The sequence below is a fragment of the Acomys minous genome (assembly GCF_964271855.1).
Source record: "Acomys minous genome assembly, chromosome: 7".
Taxonomy (NCBI): Eukaryota; Metazoa; Chordata; class Mammalia; order Rodentia; family Muridae; genus Acomys; species Acomys minous.
Window position 1 is genome coordinate 73,637,681 of NC_140488.1, and position 24,866 is coordinate 73,662,546.

Below are 24,866 nucleotides of genomic sequence, written 5' to 3' on the forward strand. Positions count from 1 at the left end.
TTTCTTTCTCCTATAAGTAACATCCAGAATAGCAAAGCTGAGAACATTGCTCCATAGGAATAGGTTTAGGGACAGAGTTTTTTAAAAATCATTTAATGACCCTTTAATTGTTTGGCTATGCTTGGAAGGAATGCAGTGCTGGGGTTAGAGCCTTGTGCTTGCTAAGCAAGCACTCTATCACTGACCTATCCTTTAGTTTTTAAATCACTATTATTTATTACTTGTACAGTATGCTGCCCACATATGTGCCTGCCCACCACAAGAAAACACCACGTCTCATCACAGGTGGTTGTAAGCCACCATGTGGTTGCTGGGAATTGAACTCGGGACCTTCAGAAGAGCAGACGGTGCTCTTAACCTCTGAGCCATCTCTTCAGCCCACTTCAATCAGTATTATTAAGATACAATTCGTGTACCATACAAGCAAGTCATTGAAAATGTGAAGTCAGCAGGGCATAGTGATGCACACACCTTTAGTTCCACCATTCAAGAGGCTGCAGTAAGAGAGTCATGAAACTAGCTTGGGTTACATAGAAAGTTCAAGGCCAGCCTCGGCTATGTAGACCCTATTACCTAGGCCCTATGAGACACACAGACACACAGACACACAGAGAGAGATTTTATACACAAAGTTTTGCAACTATTACCACTACCTAATTTCAGTACATTATACCTAAAAGAAATCATGACCTTCTAGCACTTAAGCTCCTCTCATGCAACTAGTCTACTTTCTGCCTCTCCAAACTTGTCTATTACAGACATTTCCTATAAATGGAGCTTCACAGTGAACTTTTATTGCTTGTCACTTTCACTTACCATGGCTTTTTTTGGGGGGATGTCATCCATGTTCCTTCTTTTTGTTGTTGTATAGGAGATTTTTGAGCCAGTCGTTTGTGGTTTAGAGATTCACAGCGGTTCATATATTTTGGGCAACTGAAGAAAGTCATCTGAAACTGAAGAGAAGCCAACATGAATACAACCCAGAATGAATGAGATTGTAACCATACTCATCTTTGGCACTCATATAATTATGCTGAGCCAAAGATCTGTCTTAATAGGATGCAGGCCCGGCTTGTGTTTTGTGACCTTCTGCTGGCACTAGCCTCATCAAGAAGAGCTCGTGAGGGCTCATATAGCTTAGTGAGGCAAGTGCCTCTTAGCCTGTGTCTCTGGTTCAGGCAGAGCTTGGGTGCAATTCATCTTCAGACATCTGAGAAAGTATGTCGGGGATCTTCTGCTTCCATTTGTTCTGTTTGCCAGTGGGCAGAGCACACCACACTGTGCAGACAGGTTAGACAGTTTATTGTAGGCTGGTGAAAGCAGATTAAAAAACCATCAGCTTGGTGGGAACCTTGCTAAGAATCCAATCCAAATGTCAGATGAAATATTTACACAGCCAGGAGATAAACCAAGGGAAACAGTGTGCCCTTTGTGTGTGCCTCTGAGTGTTGCAGGCACACACAGAGACGCTGACCATTTGTCAACTTCCAAGATTTATTCTGCTGCTTCTGGCAAGGGACAGCCTAATGATTTAATAGCTTGTCAACACCTACACAGAGAAACAAGGACTGGCACTTCCTCATTTCTTATTTTCTTTACTTTAAATAGGAATTCCTATTCTAAGTCATTGGAACCTGGAAGTCAGACCGTCAGGTTTCCCTTAACCTGAGTGCACAGTTCCTGAATCTGAGCATGATGAATGTTATAACTTTCCTGTTATACAAACACAAGTCTGGTGCCCTTTTAGAAGAGCCATTGAGTGCGTGTTCTAAAAGCTTGAGTGTTTGCTTCAGACCGTTGCCATGAGCCAGTTTCAAATGGAGTGCAACTATTTTGTTTCTGTCCCATGAACCTCTTGAGTTGAATGTTGCTTGACCAATCTAATGCTTGGTTGCCACATTTACATCTGAGATGGACCACTGTGTACAGGGCTTTAGCAGGGAAGGAAGCTGGAATTCTTGCACAGAGTAATGCTCTCCAGGCACCCTTGAGCAAATGGAAGTTCCCCAAAAGCAGGGACCTTGTACTTCTTTAGCTCAGCAGATCCCACAGAATCTAGTTCAGCATCTGGTCCACTGTCACTTTAGTTCATGTTCTGATAATTCAGCCCTGATCCACAAAGAGAATGACAAATTAACCAAAGAGTTAAATTGTATATTCAAATGGTACCTTAAGTGTGCTCAGCCTTTATCCCCAAAATAGATAGTACAGTGATGGAATGTATAGCTGTATGTCTCAACATATATGTGCTTTAATATACACCCCATTGGCTCGTTTAATGCAAATTCTGATTCAGTAACTTTAGGGTGCAATCTGAGATACTATGCTCCTGGGTAATATAATGTCACTGGTCTAGAGACAATATTATAAATAGCAAGGGTCTAGAGATATACTAGCCAATATTCTCACTACTAGATATTAAGCATTTGATAGATACACTTCAGATTTCAAAGCCTTAGTAAAAATATCAAATACTCCATTTGTCATTTTAGATTCGTCATATGTTAAATTGATAATATTTTGAGTATACTAAATAAGATATATTCTTGGTCAGGGGTGATAACAGATGCCTTTAATCCCAGCACTTGGCAGGCAAAGGCAGGAGAATATGTGTGAGTTCAAGTCCATCCTGATCTCTATAGGAAGTTCTAGGCCAGCCATGAATGTGAGACCTCTCTCTTCTTCTTCTTCTTAAAAAAGATATGTTCTTAAAAATTAATTGCACTTACTTGCTTTTATTTCTTTTATGTGGCTACCCAATGTGCTTTGATTAATATGTAGGTCACATTATAATTCTGTGGAAGAGCTGGTGATATGGCTTGGTTTGGTGGAATGTTTGTCTTACATGCCTGAAGCCATGGGTTTGATTGACAGCACCACATAAATAAGGCATCGTGGCACATGCCTGTAATCCTAGTGCTCAGAAAGTGGAGGCAGGAGGACCAGAAGCTTGAGGCCATCCTCAGCTACATATCAAGATGCAGGCCAGCCTGGGTTACATGAGACCTTGTCTCAAAAAATATATCCTACTAAGCAGCACTGGTTTAAAGCAGGAGTCAGCAAACACTTTTAGTAAAGGAAAAGATCACAAAAGTTTGAGTTTTCAAACCATATGGTCTCTGTTCCAACTACTCATTTCCAATGCTGCAACACAAAGGCAGCTGTAGACAGGATGTATATGGATGAGTATGGTTGAGTTCCAATAAAACTTTACTTACAAGAACAGGTAGCAGCTATGTGCATCTGCAAGTTCTATAGTCCCAGCACTTGGGAAGGCTGAAGTGTGGGATACCTTATGTCCAGGAATTCTAGACTAGCCTGGAGAACATAGCGAAAGACTGTCTAAAAAAACCAAGTTGAAGTCATAGCCCTAAAAACAACCTACAAGCATGGTGAAAACCAATGGCCTTATAACTACCAGATAGGAAAACTAGCATCCGAACCCTCATTTTCAAATAATTACTTGGCCTTTCTAGTGGGTCCTTCAAAAGCATCAGTTACAATAATTTCTTTATTAGACCTAACACAAAAGCACACCCAACATGAAAAAGATGTGTTTGTAGCATTTGTCAAAACCAATGAGAGGAGGCCTGTGAGATGGCTCATCAGGGGAAGACACTTGTTGCCAAGCCTCATGACCCGAGTTCAAACCCCAAGACCCGCATGATAGAAAAAGAGAACCAACTCCCAAAAGTCCTCTGACCTCTATACATGTACAGTAGAGTTCATGCATACATATGTACAAATTTTTAAAACTGAGAGACATACTCATCCTAGGAATTTTATTTTATATGTATATATTTGTTTTTCAAAATACAGTATCTCTGTGTAGCCTTGACTTTGAACTCACAGTAATCTGCCCTCCTCTGCCTCCAGAGTGCTGGGATTATAGGCATACACCACCACACCAGCCTCATCCTAGGAATTTTATATTCTCTGTCTCTGTCTCTCTCTCTGTCTTCTCTCTGTCTTTCTCTCTCTCTCTCTCTCTCTCTCTCTCTCTCTCTCTCTCTCTCTCTCTCTCTGCCTCACTCCCTCTCTCCTTCCCTCTCTCTCTCAATTTCTTTATTTTTTATTCACTTTACACCCTGGTCATATCCCCTTCCATCCTCAATGTTCAGTCCCACCCTTCCTCCCTCTCCCCTTTCCCCTATTCCTCAGAAAAGGAGAGCCCCAATTCCCATCTACCCGAGCTCATCAAGTCACATCAGGGCTGTGTGTGTCCTCTTCCCCTGTGGCCTGGCAAGGCAGTCCTACCAGGGAGAAGTGATCAAAAAGCTGGCAAGAGAGTCTATGTCAGAGACAGCCCCTGTTCCCCTTACTAGAGGACCCACATGAAACCCGAGCTGCCCATCACATACACTTGCACACACACTCTCTCTTTAGTAAGCCACTAAACCAACCAAGCAAGGACTTCAGTGAACACACAAGAATGTATGGCCATACAAACTGTACCAGCAAACATCAACATTTAACTTAGTAGATCAGAACTTTAACTTGGGTATGTAATGATCTATTATTAGTGTGTGTGTGTGTGTGTGTGTGTGTGTGTGTGTGTGTGTGTGTGTGTAGCACATGCATGCAGGTGCCTCTGGAGGTAGGAAGAGGGTATCAGGCTCCATGGAACTAGAGTTGCACAGAGTTGTGGGTGCTGTGAACTGGACCCAGATCCTCCCCAAGAATAGCAAGTGCACCTCTGAGCCATCTTAAGCCCAAAAATTAGGTATTTAAATATGTGCAAGGAAATTAAAAGAAAGTATGAGAAACATGTCTTACTAAATAAGACTATCACCAGGGACAGAGACTGCATTTTAAAATAACCACATAATAGAAACTCTACAGTCAAAAAGTACACCATTGTATTCAAAATTCACTAGAATGACTCACAGCAATGTTGAGTGAGCAGACTGATTCAGCAACCTGAGATGGGTCCATTTATATTATTCAGTCAAAGTTACATAAAGAAAAAAAGAAAGAAAAATAAACAGTGTTAGGTACCCATAGGACAATATCAAGCACTCTAAACAGACATGGTTAGAATCTCAAGAGAAAGGGAGAAGAGCGGGGAGAAAAAACATTTGGGGACATAATGGCCCAGAACTCTCCAAAGTTAGTAAAAGATGTGTGTGTGTGTGTGTGTGTGACACACACACAAGCTTAAGAAGCCCAACAAAAATAAATAAATAAATAAATTAAAAGAAACCCAACAAGTCCAAGTACATGCATCTCAGAGACATCCCCAGTGAGGCAAGTCATAAAGCCCTGGCCAATAACAGAGAATGGAAAAGAAGAGGAAAAGTCAGCATGTGCAAGCAACTTTCAGGAAGATACTGCTTTCTGATAACAATGCATGGGTGCCAAGAGGCTATGGGATGACCTAGAGTGCTGAAAGGGGAAAGAACTGCTATTAAAAAAAACTATCTGGCCAAAGTACTCAACAAATATGAAGGAGAAATTAAAGCATTAACAGATCAACACTGCACGATTTTGCTGTTACAAGAACTACTAAACCTGCTCAATAAGAAAATACTAAGGGCCCAGTGTGGTGGCGCATGCCTTTAATCCCAGCACTTAGGAGGCAGAGGCAGGCGGATCTCTGAGTTTGAGGCCAGCCTGGTCTATAGAGTGAGTTCCAAACATCCAGGACTGCACAGAGAAACCCTATCTTGAAAAACAAAACAAAGAGAAAGAAAAAAAAGAAGGAAGGAAAGAAAGAGAGAAAGAAGAAAGGAAGAAAGAAAGAAAGAAAGAAAGAAAGAAAGAAAGAAGGAAAGAAAGAAAGGGGAAAAGCAATAGGAGGCAGGGCTGTAGCTTAGCAGTAGAGTGGATGTGGCATTGTGGCATGTGTTAGATCCTGAATTCCATCCCAAGCACTAAAGGGGAGGGCAGTACTAAAGTGATTTCTTAGGGCTGAAATGAAAGAATACTAAGCAGTCATTTTGTAAGCTAGGAATGGTGGGGTTATGAACTGAATTCAAGACTGGACTACACAGTGAAACCCTGACTCGAAGGAAAATGTATTTTCCTTTGTAACTATTTTTGCCATATAATTTAAAAGACAGACACCCAAAATAAGAATTAAAATCAGCTTCAATATATATAAAAAGAAATAAAGATATGGTTTGTATGTCAATAGCAACACAAAGAAGGAGTGAGGACATGGAGCTAGATAGAAGCAAAGTGTGTGTGTGTGTGTGTGTGTGTGTGTGTGTGTGTGTGTGTGTGTGTATGTGTGTGTGTGTGTACGCACGCGCTACTGAAGTTAAACAACTGGTATGAATCCAAATGAATTGTTAAAAGTTAAGATAATCCAGAGCGACACAGTGAGACCCTGTCTCAAAAAACCAAAGAGGGGGAAAAAGGTAAAGTACTAATTGTACTCCCTAGGCAATTGCTAGAAAAATTAAGCACATGTGTATGTGTACACATACAGATACACATTTACATATGTTTAATACATATATTTAAATTAGTAAGAGACCTGAAATGGTATACTAAAAGATGAGTAATTAAAAAGTAGGCTGAAGCCAGAGGTGGTAGCGCATGCCTTTAATCCCAGCACTCAGGAGGCAGAGGCAGGTGGATCTCTGTTAGTTCAAAGCCAGCCTGGTCTACAAAGTGAGTGCAGGACAGCTAAGGCTAACACTGAGAGACCCTGAGTCAAAAAAAAAAAAAAAAAAAAAAAAAAAAAAAGGAGGCCAAAATGGTGGAATAGAGAGGTAAAAATGCTAAAACTTCTAGAAAATGAATTGTGACTATGACATACATAGACTATGTCTTGCCAGTAGTTAATATTAAGTGTAAATGAGTAAGCATTATAATTCAAGTTAGAGATGGATGAGGCTAAGGATGTAGCTCAGTTGGTGGGGTGCCTCAATGCCTTTGACCCTCATAAACTGGGTATGCTGTTTCATGCCTGTAATCCCAAACACTTAAAAGATGCACACATAAATTCAAGGTCATCACCAACTACATACATAGTGAGTTTGAATACATATGAACCTATCTTGAAAGAAAAAGTCAGAGACTGACAAATGGACTTTTAAGTGATCCAACTACATAGTATTTGTAAGAAAGATGTTTTAAACTCAAAGGCATACATAGGTTGAAACTAAAGGCTAGCTGAGCGCAGTGGTGCACACCTTTAATCCCAGCACTTGGGAGGCAGAGGCAGGTGAGTCTCTGTGAGTTTGAGGCCAGCCTGGTCTACAAAATGAGTCCAGGACAGCCAGGAATACACAGAGAAACCGTGTCTCAAAAAAAACCAAAGAAAGAGGGGAGGGAGGGAGGGGATAGTAAAAGATAGATACATCATGTGTGAATAACCAAAAGTATAGCCAAAATAGTTATATTAATAAACAAAATCATAAATGTGTATGCACATAACAACAGGACAACAAAATATATGACATCAAAACTAGAACTGAAGAAAGAAATAACAATGCAATGATAATAGTTGGAAATATCTTTACCCAATTTTCAATAATGTATTGAATAACTAGTCAGAAAATCAGCAAGAAAATGCATTTATTAGCAAAATGAGAAGACAACCAGGGTATACTCTTTAAGTACATATAGAAAATTTTCCAGGATAATGTCATTGTCATACCACAAAGCTAGATTTTAAAGAATTAAAAATCATATAAATCTGCCTTGGAATTAAATTATATGGAAAAGAACCAGGTGTGATAGCACACATTTTTAATCTCAGCATTTGGAGCCAGAGGCAGGCAGATCTCTGTGAGTTCTAGGCCAGCCTGGTCTACATAGTGAGTCACTTTTACTCTAGCCAGAGCTCCAGAGTGAGACCCTGCTGGGGGTGAGAGTGGGGAAACACCTAAATAAATAAAATGGGAAAGAATGAAAATAAAAATCCATAGAAGAAAGACATCTGAGGAATTCATTCACAAATATGTAGAAATTAAACACCACACTTCTGACTAATACATAGACGGAACTGGGACATTGGATTTGTTAGGTCCTCCTGAGAAAGAAGACACATGTACGTGTATAGTACGGATACATATTCCAGTCTGAGGCCAGTTCAGCAGCCAAGCTAGAGAGGATCAGGGAGAGGTGATGAAAGAAGAAATCTTGTGAAAAGTTGTAAAAATAATTTGAGAGTGAAGATAATACAGCAAAACTCATATAACATAACACATATTGCATAAATAATATATGGAACACAATGAAAGCAATCATTTGAGGGAAGTTTGCAGCTGCGACTGCATATTTAACAACAATAATTTTTAAAAAGATGTATCACAATTTGAAACCTAACCTTCCATCTTAAGAAAATAGAGTGCTTAAAAAAAGAAAAGAAAAGAAAATAGAGTGTTGGGTGCATCAAAAAATAGACAAAGAGATGCTAACAAAGCTCAAAGCAAGCAGAAGAAAAGAAATGATCAAATTTTATTTGGAGAGATGACTCAGTGGTTAAGAGCATTGCTGCTTTCCCAGAGGACCCCGATTCAATTGCCAGCACCCACATGGCAGCTTACAATCATCTATCTGCATGTGACTCCAGTTCCAGGGGATCTGAAATGGTTTTTTTTTAATGTTTTGTTTTGTTTTGTTTTTTTGCTTGTTTGTTTGTCTTCCAAACACCAGGCACACATGTGGCTATATATATATATAGCAAAACACTCATACATAAATATAAATAAATACAAAACAAAAAACATATGGCAGCAGTTTGAGACAGGGTCTCACTGTAGCCCTGCCTGTCCAGAAACTCACTATGTAGACCAGGCCAGCCTCAAACTACCAGGTCCTCCTACTTCTGCCTCCTCACTGCTAGGATTAAAAGTGTATGCCACCACACACAGCTCCAGAAAAAAAATGTAATTAGTGAAACCAAAAGTTAGTTCTTTGGAAATTGTCATCAAAATTGACTGAATTTTAGGTAAGTTCACAAAGGGAATACAGAAAGCGTGACTTAAATCATGTGACTAGGCCACACCAAAAAAATGCTCAGGAATTTGGTTAAACATTTCTGGTTGTGTCTGCAAGCATTTTTCTGTAAGAAAGTAGTTTTTGGGTCAGTAGACTGAGTAAAGGAGATTGCCCTGAGCAGAGGAGGTGGACATCATCCAGTCCTTTGAGGATCTGAATAGAAGAAAGACGCAAAGGAAGAATTCTCTTTCTACACCTCGGCCTCTCCCTCTCTAGCCTGACTGCTCAGCTATCACATGAGTCTTCTGCCCTTAGACTGGATATACATGCATATTCTCTCTCTTTCTCTCTCTCTCTCTCTCTCTCTCTCTCTCTCTCTCTCTCTCTCTCTCTCTGTGTGTGTGTGTGTGTGTGTGTGTGTGTGTGTGTGTGTGTGTGTGTGTGTAGATTTTACCCATCATTTGGACTGTTTTTCTTTGGGCTCTTGTGAGAATAAACATAGTCATAAACATAATAAAGTACTGATATAATATAGGTAAAGCTTAAACACATACACCAAATGGGGAAAAGACACAAAAGGCATTTATATGTATTGTCCAGAATCTGCACCTCCACAGAAACAAAAAAACAGATTCATGGTTGCCAGGAGCTGGAGGAAGGGGAAGTGAATGCCTAATGGGCATGGAGCTTCCTTCTGGGGTCATGAAAATGATCTAGAATTAGATACTAGTTGCACAGCCATGTAAATAGATTTCTTGTAAACATACTAAATCATGCACTGTAAAAGAGTAAATTATATTTCAAAGAAAAAAAGGACAGAGGGACAGATTGGACTCATGAGCTGTTTTTTGCTGATGCTGGGTCTAAAACAATGGCTTTTGAATCACACAAACCAGAAATTGTAGTCTAATTTTCAACCAACGAGCTCTATGGCCTTGGAAAAGTTACTTAATAGCTTTAAGCTTCATGTCTCTATACAATAGGGCTGTGTCTGGTATCTCCCCCTTATTGTGTGAGGATAAAGTTGGGCCAAATATCAACTCTATGAAGTTACTCTTATCTCCAAGGCCTTGAGCTGTCTGGCTTTCAATGCATGTGAATGAATAAAGGACTCAGTTCTGTCACTGACTTGGGATAACAAATAACAGCAGCAGGCATATATATATATATATATATATATATATATATATATATATATTTTTTTTTTTTTTACTGTATGTCCATCCATACATCCACTCATGTATGCATGTCCAAGATCCCCACCATGTGCTAAGCCCTGTGCAGAAATAAAAAGACACACTATATCTCCAAGAGCTCCATCCGTCAGGAAGTGAATCATAATCCACAGTGTTCTACCCGTTAGTACAGACTGTGTGCAAGGGTGCTAAGGAACGCGCGAAGACTCAGAGATGACATGGACTTAGGAAGGAAGAACGGCCTGTCATCACTCCCTGGAGGAAGCAGCAGCTGGAGATTTCAAAAATGTCATGTGAATTACTCAGGTGAAAGAGGCCAGAATGAAATCAGGAATGAGGTTAAAGCATATATATGTACACGCTACAAGGCTCAGGGTCCCTTGGTAAGATTCAGGAAACATGGCCAAAAGCCTGGTTACAGGAGGCAGGGGATGGGTATCGGAAACAGCTCACAAAGGCCCAAGTGTCATGCAAGTTTGGTCCCTAACAACTCATTCTACAGTAATCTCTATCCCCCTCACCCTACTTTATTTCCCACTGCAATACTTATCACTGCTGTATTCTACACCTGTTTGTAATTTACTACATGTCTCCTCCCACTAGAACAGAGTTTCTCAACCTGAGGGTCACAACCCCTTTTTGGGGTTGAATGACCCTTTCACAGGGGTCGCTTAAAACCATCAGAAAACACACGGGTTTGTATTACAATCCATAACGGTAGCAAAGTTACAGTTATGATGTAGCGATGAGAAGAATTTTATGGTTGGGGTCCGCACAACAGGAGGAACCGCATTAAAGGGTCACAGCATTAGGGAGGTTGAGAAGCCCTGCTCTAGAATGGGGGTTCCCTGAAGACTTGCCTCAGTGCTGTATCCCTTATGCTTACCACAGGCACTCGTTGGTTTTGCCAAGCTAAAGAGACTCAATACATAGTTTTCATTGAGTGAAATAAATGCACAGATTCATGTCCTAGGAACTCCCAGGAAAACAGAGACAATCACCAAACGGGACCCAACCTCTGGGAGCCTACAGGCCAGCAAGAGACGCGGTGCACTGACCGACATGAACACCTATCCTGTGCTCTCGTCTCCTCTTGTCCACTTTCTGACTTCTCTTCCAGAACTTTCACACTGTCTTGTAACCATTCAAAATTCCCACCACTTACATATATTTCTCAATGCCAGGCAGGATTTCTGTTTTCCAAAAAGCGCCTCATGTCCCAACATATATACCTACCCGCCCACCCAAGACTCCCCAAGCAAAACCCCATCCTCAGCAACTCCTGTATGTGCTAGATGGTAGGAACATGACCACATTAATTTTTATCAATGTGTGAACTCATGCCATAGCAGACTGTGGTATATAATTTTTAGGTTTTATTCTGGAAATGTCTAAGCGTATGTAAAGGAGAGGAAAAAACAGAGAGTGGACCACTAGTCACAAACCTCCTCCCGTCTTCCATCTTTAGTCTGTCCTCCATTGTTTCTGAAAAGGGCCAATAAATATGTGTTTCTAATAGATAAGGGGAATTGAACCCAGGGCCTCAAAAATGCTAAACATGCAACTCTACCACCAAGCTACATTCCCATCCCAATAATGAATGACCTTTACTTAATATAATCATGATAAAATCATCAAACCGCCAAATTAATACAATCATCATATATTAGTGTCTGTCACATTTTACCCAATTATCTGAAGAAATATTTTAATATAGATTTGTTCAAATTGGAATCTAAACAGAACCCAAAAGAAACTTAGGTTCAAGGCTGTTTGGTAGAATTTCAGACCTCATGGAAAATGACACTATTCATCTTGAAGCCTCTGGGAACATTCCAGATGCTCTAACCCCAGGGGACAGCCACCCCTTGGCCAGAGAAAACAGCCATTCAAGATCCACACTCCTGTTCAAATATATCTACCCTTCCCTAATAAGGGCTAAAGGAACAGGGTGAGGAGAGAAAGGGGAGCCAGAGGAACACCATGTCTCCTGCCCATCCAACCTCAGCCTCTACCCACAACTAGCTGACCTCAGACATCTCTGGTTTAGCTGTATAAAAATAAATCATATGAAGATGATGTTCCAACGTTATAGAGAGTGTTGGGTGACTGTTTAGGCAGCAAATTGTCTCTGTCTTTTTTCATTTTGGAAGCTGCTAATCTACACTTCCGGTTTACTCAGGTAATTAAGTTTTATTCCTTCTCAAGTCTCTGATGAGGTTGAAGACCAGATAGTTTAGGTTTATAATTAAGCTTAGTTGTTTAGGGGTTAAGATGTTTTTAGGTCTAGATAGATGCTTTAAGTTGATAATGATGAGATATGATACATACTGATTTACATTCAGAATTTTAGACTCATCAAAATAGGAAAGATGTTTTCTTCAAGACTGCCAAATACAAATAGCCAAACACTAAGAATGTAGCATTTACATAATTCCTGATTGTTTCATGGTTATTCTTGCTTTAGGTGGTTTATTATATATGCGTGTGTAATAATATAAATGTATATGTAAAAGAATAAAAAATATTTAATAATAAAATAATAAATCATAATCACACTCATTCCTGAGGGTTACTTGCCATTGTGCCTAATTCCACTGCAGAGCAATAATAATTATGCATATCATTCAATATGTGTCAGGTTGACTTGTCCTGAGTTTTATTTGATTTTGATACTAAACTGCTCTGGAAGGCACTGCATTCAGAACTTGTAGCTCCTGGTCTCTCTTGGGAAGCACAAGGCCAGCTGTTGGCCAGCCCACAGCTGAGCATCCTTTTCTGGACTTTGAGTCCAGTTACCTGCCATGGGTGCCCACTTTTGGCCACCTAGGTCAGAGATGTTGGCCCACAATTTCTCGCCAGGGACTGTACATGTGGGCTTAAAGCAGAATGAGTTACACAGACAGAAATGGCCAGAATAGCAAAAGCCTACAGATTCCACCAGTATCAATTGCTGTTTCCCCTCTCCACAGGGATGTAAGTCAAGGTTTTTGGGTTTGGGTTTGTTTGTTTGTTTGTTTGTTTGTTTGTTTGTATTTGGGGGGTTGTTTGTTGTTTTTTGTTTTGTCTCATCTCATGCCACATTGTCATTATTCTTCCCATTTTGAAATGTGAAGTGAACAGATATGTCCAAAGCCATTGACGTCCTTGTTAGCAGAGCCAGATGAAGAATCCAAAGTTAAAAATGACGAAACAGAGCTGTAGGAGCCACAGCCCAGTCAGACTCCACCCATAAAGCATTCCTCTGCGTTAGTAACTGTATTGTCAATTCAAACATGGGAGTTGTGTTCAACTCCTAAGAAGCTAGCACGGGAGAAGTGAGTTTAGGGCTAGAGTAGGGAGCACTACTTTCCAGCTCACATTTGTTAACTTGGAAAAGCAAGTTGAGGCCTGCACCAGGAGGCTGTCCAAGGCTGAATGTCCTCACATATTTTCTGGCCACTCTGGCAGAAGATATTTCACTGCGTGCTGGCACCTAGGTAGTCAGTAATCAGGTACATCCAGTGTTGACACAGGGATAATACACCCAAGAGGCCTAGTGAGACTTCCCCGTGGGTCACGTGCAAACCCACTGAAATGACTTCAGGCCATCTCTGTGTCCTGCTGTGTCCTAAGGGAGCATCTTTGTGTCACATAGTTCTGGTTCCTAAGAACAGCACTCTTGGCCTAATAGGGGAAGAAATGCCAGCAAACAGTAAGACAGAGTGAACCGGAAGGCCACAAAAGGTCTTGTAGGGGTCTAAGGAGTTCTGCCTTTGGAGACTCGGTGAAGACTTCTAGGAGGTTCCATTTGAGCTTGGTCTTTACAAATGAGTGGGACTGGTTTGAGTTGAGAACAGAGGTCTGGGAGTTCTTTGCAAAAATAATGGCAAGCCAAAGGGCAGGGAGGTGTGACAGAGTGTGATAAAACCCAGGATCCTTTTGTAGATGTAAAAAGGTGACCATTCATGTACCTCATGGCCTTCATAGTTTAACGTCAGATTTCAGGGTGGACCATCACTCCTGTTTCCTGGCTCTCTATTATCTCTGCACCCCAACCTTGCTTTTGTGACTGTCTGTCCTCCTTTTTTTCCACCCCCCCAGTAATCTTAAATCCAAAAGCTGCTCTAAAAGATGCCATTTCATTTTGATGGCCCTAAATTGTGTGACATCACACTGGCCCACTGAATGGCTCAGCCCTGTCATAGTCCAGCTTCTTGAAACAGCAAAAGAGCTTGTCTCTTTTAGGGTCAAATCCAGCAAAGCTCACAGCCTGCTGTAGAAGAGAAGGAAAAAATCCCCGCAGCCCTTGGACTCTGAGCTTTGGCTGCCGGTGTCTGCTGACCCAGGGCTGTAGTTCTTTAGCTGTCGTCATCTTCATTTGAGGAACGTTAAAACCTTCTTGGTTTGAATATGCCAAGGAGATGAATCATCCTGTATAGACTCTTAAATAAACCTAGGGGACAAGACTAAGTGTACCTTTGCTAATCAGTGGATGAGCAATGCTACAGAACCTTGAAGGGGCCCGACAGCCAGACCTGCGTTAGAGGATTTTGTCATGGAAGCCAAAGTCCTTCACTTGGCTAACCCCTAGAGCTTTTCTCCAGGTCTCTTCCTTTGATCCTTAGAAACAACTCTTGAAAGATGACAGGGTCAGAGATTCCTGTCCCCATTTTATCAGTGAAGAGACTGGACCTTGAAGGATTAGGTGATAGCAAGTAGCTCCTGTGTTGGAAACCAAGCTATGGTGACAGTGCTGAGGGGCCTTCCTGCAGCAGATGGGCCACGGCAATACTGACATCTTTACAGGACAGCATGCAGGCAACATCTGTGGTCCTGATTCTACACGCTGTTCCCAGGGTACTCTCCTTAAGTGGTACCTCCGGATGTTTGCCATGTTTGTCCCTAACCAGTGCAGCAAGGAGATAGTGATAAAGAACAGTGCTAGCAAGCAAATCCCCCTCCAAGACATAAGCCGCTCACTCCCTTCTCAGCAGCATGATCAAGTTCAACCTGTATAAATCTATTTTAGTGTATTTTAATTGCTTGTAAACTGAGTGTTTCCTGGATATGCCACTGACCATGAATAATTAGAGTCATTTCAATGACTGGGTTTTCGAAAGTGAATGGGCAAGCAGACAAAAAGGGCTGCTCAGAAGTGAGAGTCATTTGTTAAAGCCTGAGTGGGAGCATTTGTCTCAGCCTTCTCCGGTTTTGTTTTGTTTTTGTCATGATGTCACTAGAGCCGCCTGTTTTTCAGCTACTCTGGCTGCCCTTCATTTTTTATGCATCTCTCATGTTAAGTAATACCAGCTGTTGACAACAACCAGGCCCAACTGGCCACATGTCAGAGTCATTCATTTACCGTGCAAAACTGTATAGAGTACCTACTGGCCAGGCTGGTACAGATGTCAGGAACGAGAAAAAAAAAAAAAAAGAAGAAGAAAGAAAGAAAGAATAGGGCTCAGTCCCCACTATTGGGAGGACACTGTCTAACAAAAGAAAGAGATATATAAACAAATTGTTGCACTAAATGTGATAAATGTAGAACACTGGCCAATGGGCTATTGTGGGATTATGGGAGGAAGTTGGTCTATCTTGGGCCCTGGAATCATGTATCAGAGAGCCAACCTTCAGCATGGGCTCAGGGGGGACAAGGGAGTTGACCAGATAAGAGTGGGAGAGACACTACAGTTCAGTGGGTCCACAGAGAAAGGGCCTCAGACTAGCCTTGGTGTAAGATAAGGCTGAAAAAGTCCGTTGGTTGGAACAGATTGAAGGCCTTTGTGTTTCTTGCTTTTGCACTGGGCATGGCCTTGAAGTCAGTGGAGGAGCCTGTGATAGTTTGTAAGCAAGAGGAATGATCAGATCTGAATTTCTGACAGAAAACTCAAAGCTGGTGGAAAAATAAGTTAGAGGCTAAACTCCAAGTGTATGACTTTATTTGGTGTCATCCTCCGTGGCCTACAGAGGCCTTTTGCCTGCACCTCTGTGGTGGCACTTCTTAGATCACAGCAGTTGATCATTTGCAGAGCTGGCTCTCCATTCACTCATGAGGGCAGGAACTAAGTCCCATTAATCTGTTCAAGGCCACGTCTGGCACACAGGCATGCGCAGGAATCATACGTATCATGTGAATCAGTAAGCAAATGAATCGATAGGTGCTAGGAAGTACAAGCCCAGATGGTGCTGAAGTAATCTATAATCTATCTGTTGGATGTGTCAGTGAGAAATCCCACAATGATGGGGCATCTGGTCCATCCATAGCTTTTCCCTCTCTCTACCACACCGGACAACCTGTCAGCAGGCAGCACAAAAGGAACATGTGCTATTTGGAGAGGAAAGTTGCCCAGAGGTCTGTGCTAGTAGTGATTTTGACCCAGTCCTCTGTCTTTCCTCTATAATGATTTTTTTTTTTTTGGAAACAGGATCTCACTTTGTAGCTCAGGCTGATATTGAATCCATGATCCACTCACTATGTTCCTACTGTAGCCTCCTGAGTCTATAAATTAGTTTTTGGTAACATGTTCGGCTATATCTCCATTGTCACCGTTCTGTTTCTTCTGCCTTTCTTCCCCTCTCTACCTTCTATTCAGGCCTTACTCATCCTTTAAGACAGCTCTATTGCTTCCCATCTCCTCATGAAGCCTTACCTGTTGTCCAGTCCTAACTCTCACAGCCCTTCAACTCCCACTTTAGAATCCTAGACAGCAAGTGCCCTCTGCTATTCCCTTAGTCTGCATTCCCTACTACATGATAAGCCCTTCCAGGCCACAGGCCTTCACCATTGTCTCCTAGCACCTAGCACACTGCATCCTGCCAGACGATAAGCATCCAATGTTTTTATACTCTACAAAGTATCTCAAAGGAGAACGGTGGTCCTGGGAGTGCCCCAAGCCTTGTTCTATCTCTTTACACATAGTTAGAAGAAGAGATTTATTTTTGTTTCTTTTTTTTTTTAGACAGGGTTTCTCTGTGTAGCCTCAGCTGTCCTGGGCTCACTTTGTAGACCAGGGTGGCCTGGAACTCAGAGCAATCAGCCTGCCTGTGCCTTCCAAGTGCTGGGATTAAAGGCGTGCACCACCACGCCTGGCTGAAGAGATTTATTTTATTTGGGTTTTTTTGGGGGGGCGAGAAGACATTGTTCATCAAACAATGGGAAGAGCCCAGTGAGGGATATCCTTTAAGCCAGAGTACTGAAAGTATTCTGAAAGCACAAAAACCAACTACCTCTAAACAAAGCACAAGACACTAACCTATTCCCGGTCATAAATTCAACTCTTTGCTAAGGGGCCTTATCGTATCGTAGGACTCACCCATGGTGCTGAGGGAACAAAAGAAGGTGGGCGTTCTCTATGAATGGCGTTAAACTGGATTAGATCTACTCGGAACACATTCTTGAGAGCCAAGAACTCAAGGGTTCCAGGTGGAAATGTTCCACAGATGATTCGAAATGCAGGTCAGAGAAGGGGACAAATTCCATAGGCCCCTGCAGAGATTTACTCAGAATGGCAACTGAAAATGTGTGCTCTGCAGAGAGAGTGGCTGGAGGTATGACCAGAGAATTGTACTTCTGACAAGATGGGGGGGGGGGGCGTCTACCATAAGAAGAAGGGGGGAACAATGATGAGTGGTGACGGAGAGGATATGGGGGGGGGGAGCTTGGCATGTGATGATAGAAGATCAAATATGATGAATGATAACTGAAAAGAAAATGTTACATAAGACAATTAGGAGGTCACTATTTGTCCTTGATCTCTTCCTGTACCCTGCCCTGCCCCAGCACAGGAATCAGAACCCGCGCTCGTACTAGGAAAGCACTTTACCACTGCATCCCATTTCCATCCCCTTTACACTTGATTTTCACGTAGGATCTCACTAAGCTGCCCAGGCTGGCCTGGAACTCATTCTGTAGCCCAGGGAAATTTTGATTTTGCAGTCCTCTTGCCTCAGCATTCTGAGATTACAAGCTTTCGCGACCAGGCCTGGTTAGCTCGCGGTCTCCTAATCCATCAAATACAGATAGGGCACAGCTGACTTAAGCTCCACCCTTCCTGCCATATAGCACCCTTCGTACACTGAAAATTGAGTAGGGCACATATTCCTGCTGAGCCCAGAGCCAGCCTCAGAATCCTCCTTAACATAGTACCCCAGGCAGCTACTACCAAGTAATGAGAGCTGCCATTAAACTGAAATGTCTTAGAGTAGGGGAAAGAAGCAAAACTGCTATGTGATGAAGTGTCCGGGGAATGAAGGGAGAAGGCGGTGAGGAAAGCGTATCAGGTAGCTCGGGGATATAGAAAGGGCAATTACTTGGCATAGTGCAAGGATCCAACCAAGGTAACAGTTACTTATCCCCCAGCAGACTAGGCTTCCAAAGTCATCTTAGTGCATGTCCAGCAAACAAGCCAGATACAGCAATACCCCCGTGTATTCCCATCTTTTATCCCCGTCCGTGGCCAAAGGGAGGCTGAATGTAAAAAAGAACAAAAACAGAAAAGCTTCATGTGTAGGCTTGTTTCCAGAATATTCATTTGATCAACAGAGACATATGGTATAGCCAGAGTTGGCCCAGCATGTATTTATGAAGGAGGAATGCTCTCTAATAGTGGAAACTTGAGTATCCGCCGTGATGTGGGGAAGGTATTACTCTTGGCCAGGATTCTTCCCCCAAAACCACGCCCTGAAAGAAATTTTTGGCTTTCAGGGAAAACCCTAGAGAGGTGGAAAGCCCTGCCTTTGTCTTTTCCTGCCTCTTCCTCTCACGTGCCGAGCATTTACTACAGGCCAGGCACTGCGCATGCTCTGCATGAAGTAACTCATTTTCTGTTACCTTGTCCTCCTTTCTTCCCGCCCACCACTTCCAGGTTCTCGGTTCTCAGCACTCCTGTCTATTTTTTTTTTTCATAGTTACTTTCACGTGATCCCTCTCTTGATCTTGCTGCCTCTCTTTCTGATTTCAGAGTTCTTAGAGACAGGCTAAGCTCTTCTAAACTCACCCACTTTGCTCAGAACAGACATTTGTATAGAAATTGATTTTACTCACTGTTACGTTCAGACTTGCTTTTTCTTTGTACAGTTGATAAGGCCTAAGAAGAAGGGAGAACGCCTGGCACTAAAGAGTGATGTTTGTTGAGCATTTACTATATATAAAACAGGTGCTATCCCCACAAACTCTGGTGCCCCATATTTCACCATGTCCCTTGGATGGGGAGCCATGGTGGCACTCAGAGGAAGGACAGCAGGCTACCAAGAAGAGACTTGATACCCTATGAGCATATACAGGGGGAGGAGGTCCCCCTCAGTCACAGTCATAGGGTAGGGGAGTAAGGGGAAAATGGGAGGGAGGGAAGAATGGGAGGATACAAGGGATGGGATAACCACTGAGATGTAATATGAATATTATCAATTTTAAAAAGGACAGTGCTATCCCTGTCCTGTGATACTTCCTGTGAACCACCTCATTTTATTGTTGCAACAACCCTATAAACTAGGTTCTGTTACTTTTCCCACTTACAAGCAAGAAAGCCAAGAGATGAAATAGGTCATACAGCTAGTAAAGGGCACAATTGAAGCTAAGGGCTCATCACACATAACTCCAGAAGTCTCTGTCCTTAGCTATTTCATAACTTAGTGGAAAAACACACTAGGCTGGAAGGCTAAAGCCAAGGGCTCAAGTTCACAGCTGTGATGATATTAATAGTATTATCATTAGGATATTGGACAAGCCACCTAACTGGTCCACTGTCCCACACACTGAAGCAGCACATTTATTACATTTTTACAGCTATTCCTGTCTCTCCTGTTAGTATATCGTTCTCTAGATTTTCATCTTAAGAACATGACTGAACCTTGATCTTTCTTGTTTTGTTTTCTTTTGTTTTGTTTACTCCAGCCTTTCTAGGGGGTCTAGAATGATGCTTAGCACCTCACAGAATGCATGCTCATATTTGTATACACAGTGCTGTACATTGGCTAGTTCAGGCACCTCACTAGATAGATTAACTATGCAAACACGCTATAGATATGTGCACAAGTCACTTCTAAGTTCATTAGCTAATGAAATAAGACTTGTTAATATTGGGCATATTCTGAAATTAAATGTAATTGGTGCTCAAGTAAGATAATGCTTCTGGGTTTACCTGATTATTTTGCTTAATAAACTTTTTTCAATAAAAATGTTTTTAAAATTGTAATAAAAAAGAAAAATAACTTTAAGCCACTGAAATAAGGGCTGGGGTGCAGCTCAGTGGTAGAAGACATATTTTTGCATGTGCAGGATCCTGGGTTCCAGCCTCAACAGCATAAGAAAAATATCTAAGTAATAAAACTATTCCCATAATCAATTCATTCATTCCAGCCTTCATTCATTTCATCATCCATTCCTTAATTCTGTTCAAACACACAGTTCTTAGCATATAGTCTTGGATATAAAAGCCTTATCATTAAGCAGCTCAAATATGCTGGCTCTAGCCAACAAGTAAAGTGAAATGTACCTGGAGTCGAGACAGGAACCTGTTGCCGTTCTAGCAACTAACAGTCTGCCTTTTCTTCCACCCTCCTGTCTCCCTACATCTTCTCTACAATAGCACATATCACTTTGACCTCTGGGTCGTGGTCTGGAGAGTTCTACCTTCTATCCTCTGCCTGCTAGCAATTGCCTTTGATGTTCTGCTTCCTGCTGGTTCAATCTAGCAACTAATGGAGTTATTATTTTTTTTGTTTGTTTGTGTTGTAAAGCCATGGCAATAAAATTTACTCCCAATAATACCACTGCAATTTTATGTCCTTAAAATGTACCATCAATGACATATGTAATAACCGAATTTCCTGTAAACAGAAATGTTTTTTCTGGGGGAAAAGAGGGCTTTTTTGTTTCCATCATGGCTGGACCTAGGTTCTTTGATGGAGTAATTGGAGATATAGGAAAGTTTGAGATGCAGCATATGAGACCATGTTAGGGTTCAAAGTGCTGGTATTATGTTATTCTGGTTATGATGAGTTCTGCTCACAAGGTGATGCAGGACAAGAAGTGCTCTTCCTGGCCAAGGCCCAGGTTACAGTCAGAGGCACAATGTTCCCAAATGATGACAGAGAAAAAAGCTTCAGGTCCATAAGAAAAATTGGACTTCTCTTGGTGGAATTAAAGGTAATTTTTAGAAAAAAGTGGAATTTGAGTTAACAATTAGAAGTTTGAAAGTCGCTCAGAATATTCCAGGAAGAGGGCTGGACAGAAGGTACCATTATATCTCGAGCTGGATGGGAGATAGGGAGGCTGCTCTGGCCCCAGGGATGAGTGGCCAACATGAGAAGCTGTAGCATCTTCTTTATTGCTTCTCCTCTAAGATTACAAGAGGTTTCTGTTCACTGCTCTTGCTAGCTCCTCCCTCCCCCATCTCTCTCTCCCACCCTCCCTCCTTCCCCCTCCCGTATCCCTCTCTCCTGGCTTTTTGACCTACTGTTCACTGCAACTCTTTTTTTCCCCAAAGACAGGGTTTTTCTACGTGGCCTTGGGTGGCCCGGACTTGATTTGTAGACCAGGCTGCCTCGAACTCACAGAGATCTGCCTGCCTCTAACTCCCAAGTGCTGGGATTAAAGGCATGTGCCACCACGGCTGGCTTCACAGCAACTCTTTCCCCCAACCATTTTCCAGTTGTGTACCTTGGTCCTCTGTCATGACTTCTCTTGCACACCCTGCCTTCCCCTCTCTAGCCACGTGCCAGATATGATGGCCCAGATTCCCTACTGTCATGTCAAACCCAACTGACAGCAAGCCCATCTTCCCCAAGCAAGACTCACACTGCCCACTAACTTACCTATCAGTGGCACTGAGATCCTCCCACTCATCCTGACTCCAAATCCACAAGCTCCCTTCTTACACGGCCAACAAACAGCCAAATCCTGTTGCGTTTCCTCTTAGGGTATCCTATCCACTCTATCGCACCGCAACTATATGCTTCAAGTCCTCGCTGCTTCTCCCCAAATACCACTGTGTTTGCCTCCACACAAACCCTTAGCCTTTCTGTGCTTCAGCCTGCCCCAGTGCCTATCACAGAAAGTTCTGTCTCCTCAACCTGAAGCCAAGGCTCTCCTATTTTCCAGCTCTGGGGGTCCCCACATACATCTTGATTCCATTTAACTAACTCCCACCACATATACCTCACCACTGCCTGTCTGCCATCACCCCCATCCTTCAAGACCCTAATTCTCCCACTGGAGGTGAACCACTGTGAAATCTCAATCACACTTTATTTTACTCATGCAACAAATATGAAATGAGCACCTGTTTTCTGGGCCTTGTGCTAAGAGCCATGGGTAATGTAAAGATGCAGAAAACAGTACTTTGGGCCCCCTGTGATCCTTTTGTCTAATGGGCCACAAAACCAGATATAACTACATCTGAGTCTTTCTCCGGCTGTTCCTGCCTCCATGTTGTGAGCCCTTTCCCCAGTGCCTGTAAATATACTCAAGATGCTCCTGTCTTAAATCACCCCCGAGCCCCGTACCAGATCAGACTCCTTTACAATAAACAAAGCACTGTCATCTTAATTCTCGTCTCCACTTCCTCCTGTCCAAATCCTTACCTTACCCTGAGCAAGCCCCTGTCCACACCCTCCTTCCTGTGTGCACATGAGGAAGATGGTTTCAGCCCTTGTCGCATTTAAAGTCTCTGGGAGGGGCTAGCAAGATGGCTCATCGGCTAAGAGCTCTTGCTGCTCTTGCAGAAGACCCAGGTTCGATTTCCAGCACCCACATGGTAGCTCACACTCATCTGTAACTCCAATGCTGCCATGGCCTCCAAAGGCACTAGGCACGCGTGTGGCGCATATGCACGTGTGCAGGCAAAACACTCACACACCTAAAGTAAAAAATAAAATCTTTAAGCTCTCTGAGAGATTTTGTCTTGCTGTCAGAACTGTTTCCACTCCGTCTGCCCACCCCAGAAGCGTTCTGGCTCTCCATGATTTTTCCCTCGACTCTCTTCTCCCCTCTGTCACAAGCCCTCCACCCTGCTGGCCAAGGCAATCTTATCTGCTTCCTTAGCTTTGTTGTCACTGTTAATTCTCAAATCTATAACACATGTGGTGTCCGAGGCCCAGCCTCCGTTTACACTGGGCCTACTGTCTCACAGAGACAGCTGTCATTGGGATCCTGACTCTGTATGTGCTCCCCCACGAGAATCACCCCTCACACCCCCAAACCTTCTTCTGGGTCCACAGGGTGGATCCTTTTACTGTTCCTCCCCCAAGGCCAGAAGCCTTTAACTCTCCCCTTTTTCCTTATTCTCCATATCCGAGTTACTCTTCCTGTTGATACTATCTTTGAAGTTTTTTTCCTTTTCCATTCCTCCCACAAGTGTCCCTGTCCCACTTCTCTAAGCAACCCTCAGGGCTATAGCACCAACCTCCTAACTGGTGACCCTATTCACATTCATTCCTCAAATTCCAGGAGGCTCCACATGGGAGCCAGGGAGCCCTCTCAGATACACAGATAGCCCGTTCGCTTCCTGAGTCTCCTCCAAGCCTCTACACGTTATCCCACGCGCACTTCTTCACCACCTATCAAGTGCAAGTATTGTTTTGAGAAATGGCAGTGTGGCAGAGAACAAAACCGTGTTCTTGCCTTCATGGAGGTAGATGGTAAAGGCACGGCTGAGGTAAAGGCATGGCTTGGCAGGGCCTACCACAAAGTTCTTGCTTGCCTCCTTGTCACCTATCTTCAGCTAATTATACCGAATTTGGTGGCCTCCTGCTTCAGCTTTCTTGCCTTTGCCTGGACTCTGCTAGGACTGCCTCCTCCCCACCCCCATCCTCCCTTAGCCAGACTACACACACACACACACACACACACACACGCGCGCGCGCGCAACTTAGTTCCTCTAGTGTACTTTACAGAGGTGATCTCCAGGATAGCATAGTTCTAAATCTTAGCTTTGTGCATATCTATGTTTCAGGTCCTCATCTTAAAAAAGAAACAATATTGGTTGGTTGTGAAAATTTAAGTCCAGTCCACAAAAGAGCTTAGATACTTTAAGCGTGTGACAAATGATAAACTTGTAGTACACATTAGCTGTCGTTACTTTTGCTTTAGCATTCTTCTTGTTGTGTGACTAATGTCCCACTGCTCTGCACTTATCTCCCCTATTGTCTTTGTCCCCTAGTGACTAAGCGAGTCCAGCACATAGTAGGGAGTTACTGAGTGCTGGGGGAAAGATAGAAAAATCAGCTGATTTGGGTCCGTGGCTGGGGTTTCCTGTGACCAAGCAGGATTATGAGGAATAGCAACAACCTCAAAGGCTTCCCCTGCTATCTTTTTGACCACGTATCTAATTGCATACTGTTTTCCTTGTGTGCACAAGAGCTGCAAAGGATTGAGCAAGAATAGAGAATTAAGTTGGGTTGAACTTAACTGGAGACAAACTATTTACATTCCTTTATTCATTGACTCATGGGGTCAAGACTCGGACCCTGCAATGACCACCCCGGAGCAGCCATTACCTTCAACCCCCAGCCCTTTGCCCCCCTGCAATACCTTCCATTTGCCCTGGCTCCACACTACCATGTTCCCCTCAACAATGTTTCAGCTGAAGCCCAGGAAGCAAAAGAAGTGCTGCAGGAAAGGGGGGAAGGGGTGGAGAGGGGTTAGCACCTCCCTTCTTCCTTTGCTGAGATCAAAGCCAGTGTGTTCCCTTGAAGGCCGGCTAGCCCCTTTCATCTCCGGCCCCACCTGCCTGAATGGGACTGCAGTGTGCCCATTTCCTTTTCTCGTGGAGCTGGAAGGCAGTTCCAGGGTGG

General features: G+C 42.8%; 1 protein-coding gene and 1 long non-coding RNA gene across 2 annotated transcripts in view; one reads left to right on the forward strand and one right to left on the reverse strand.

The window, feature by feature from the left end:
- The window catches only part of HDAC8 (histone deacetylase 8), a 219,579-nt gene that overhangs the window by 166,693 nt on the left and 28,020 nt on the right, over positions 1-24,866 (forward strand). The gene's annotated exons all lie outside the window — the stretch shown is intronic.
- LOC311601393 overlaps positions 69-24,866 on the reverse strand; it is a 52,278-nt gene continuing 27,480 nt past the window's right edge. Inside the window, exon 3 of the long non-coding RNA XR_014780571.1 lies at positions 69-953. This is a non-coding gene — a long non-coding RNA (uncharacterized lncRNA). The remainder of the gene's footprint in view (positions 954-24,866) is intronic.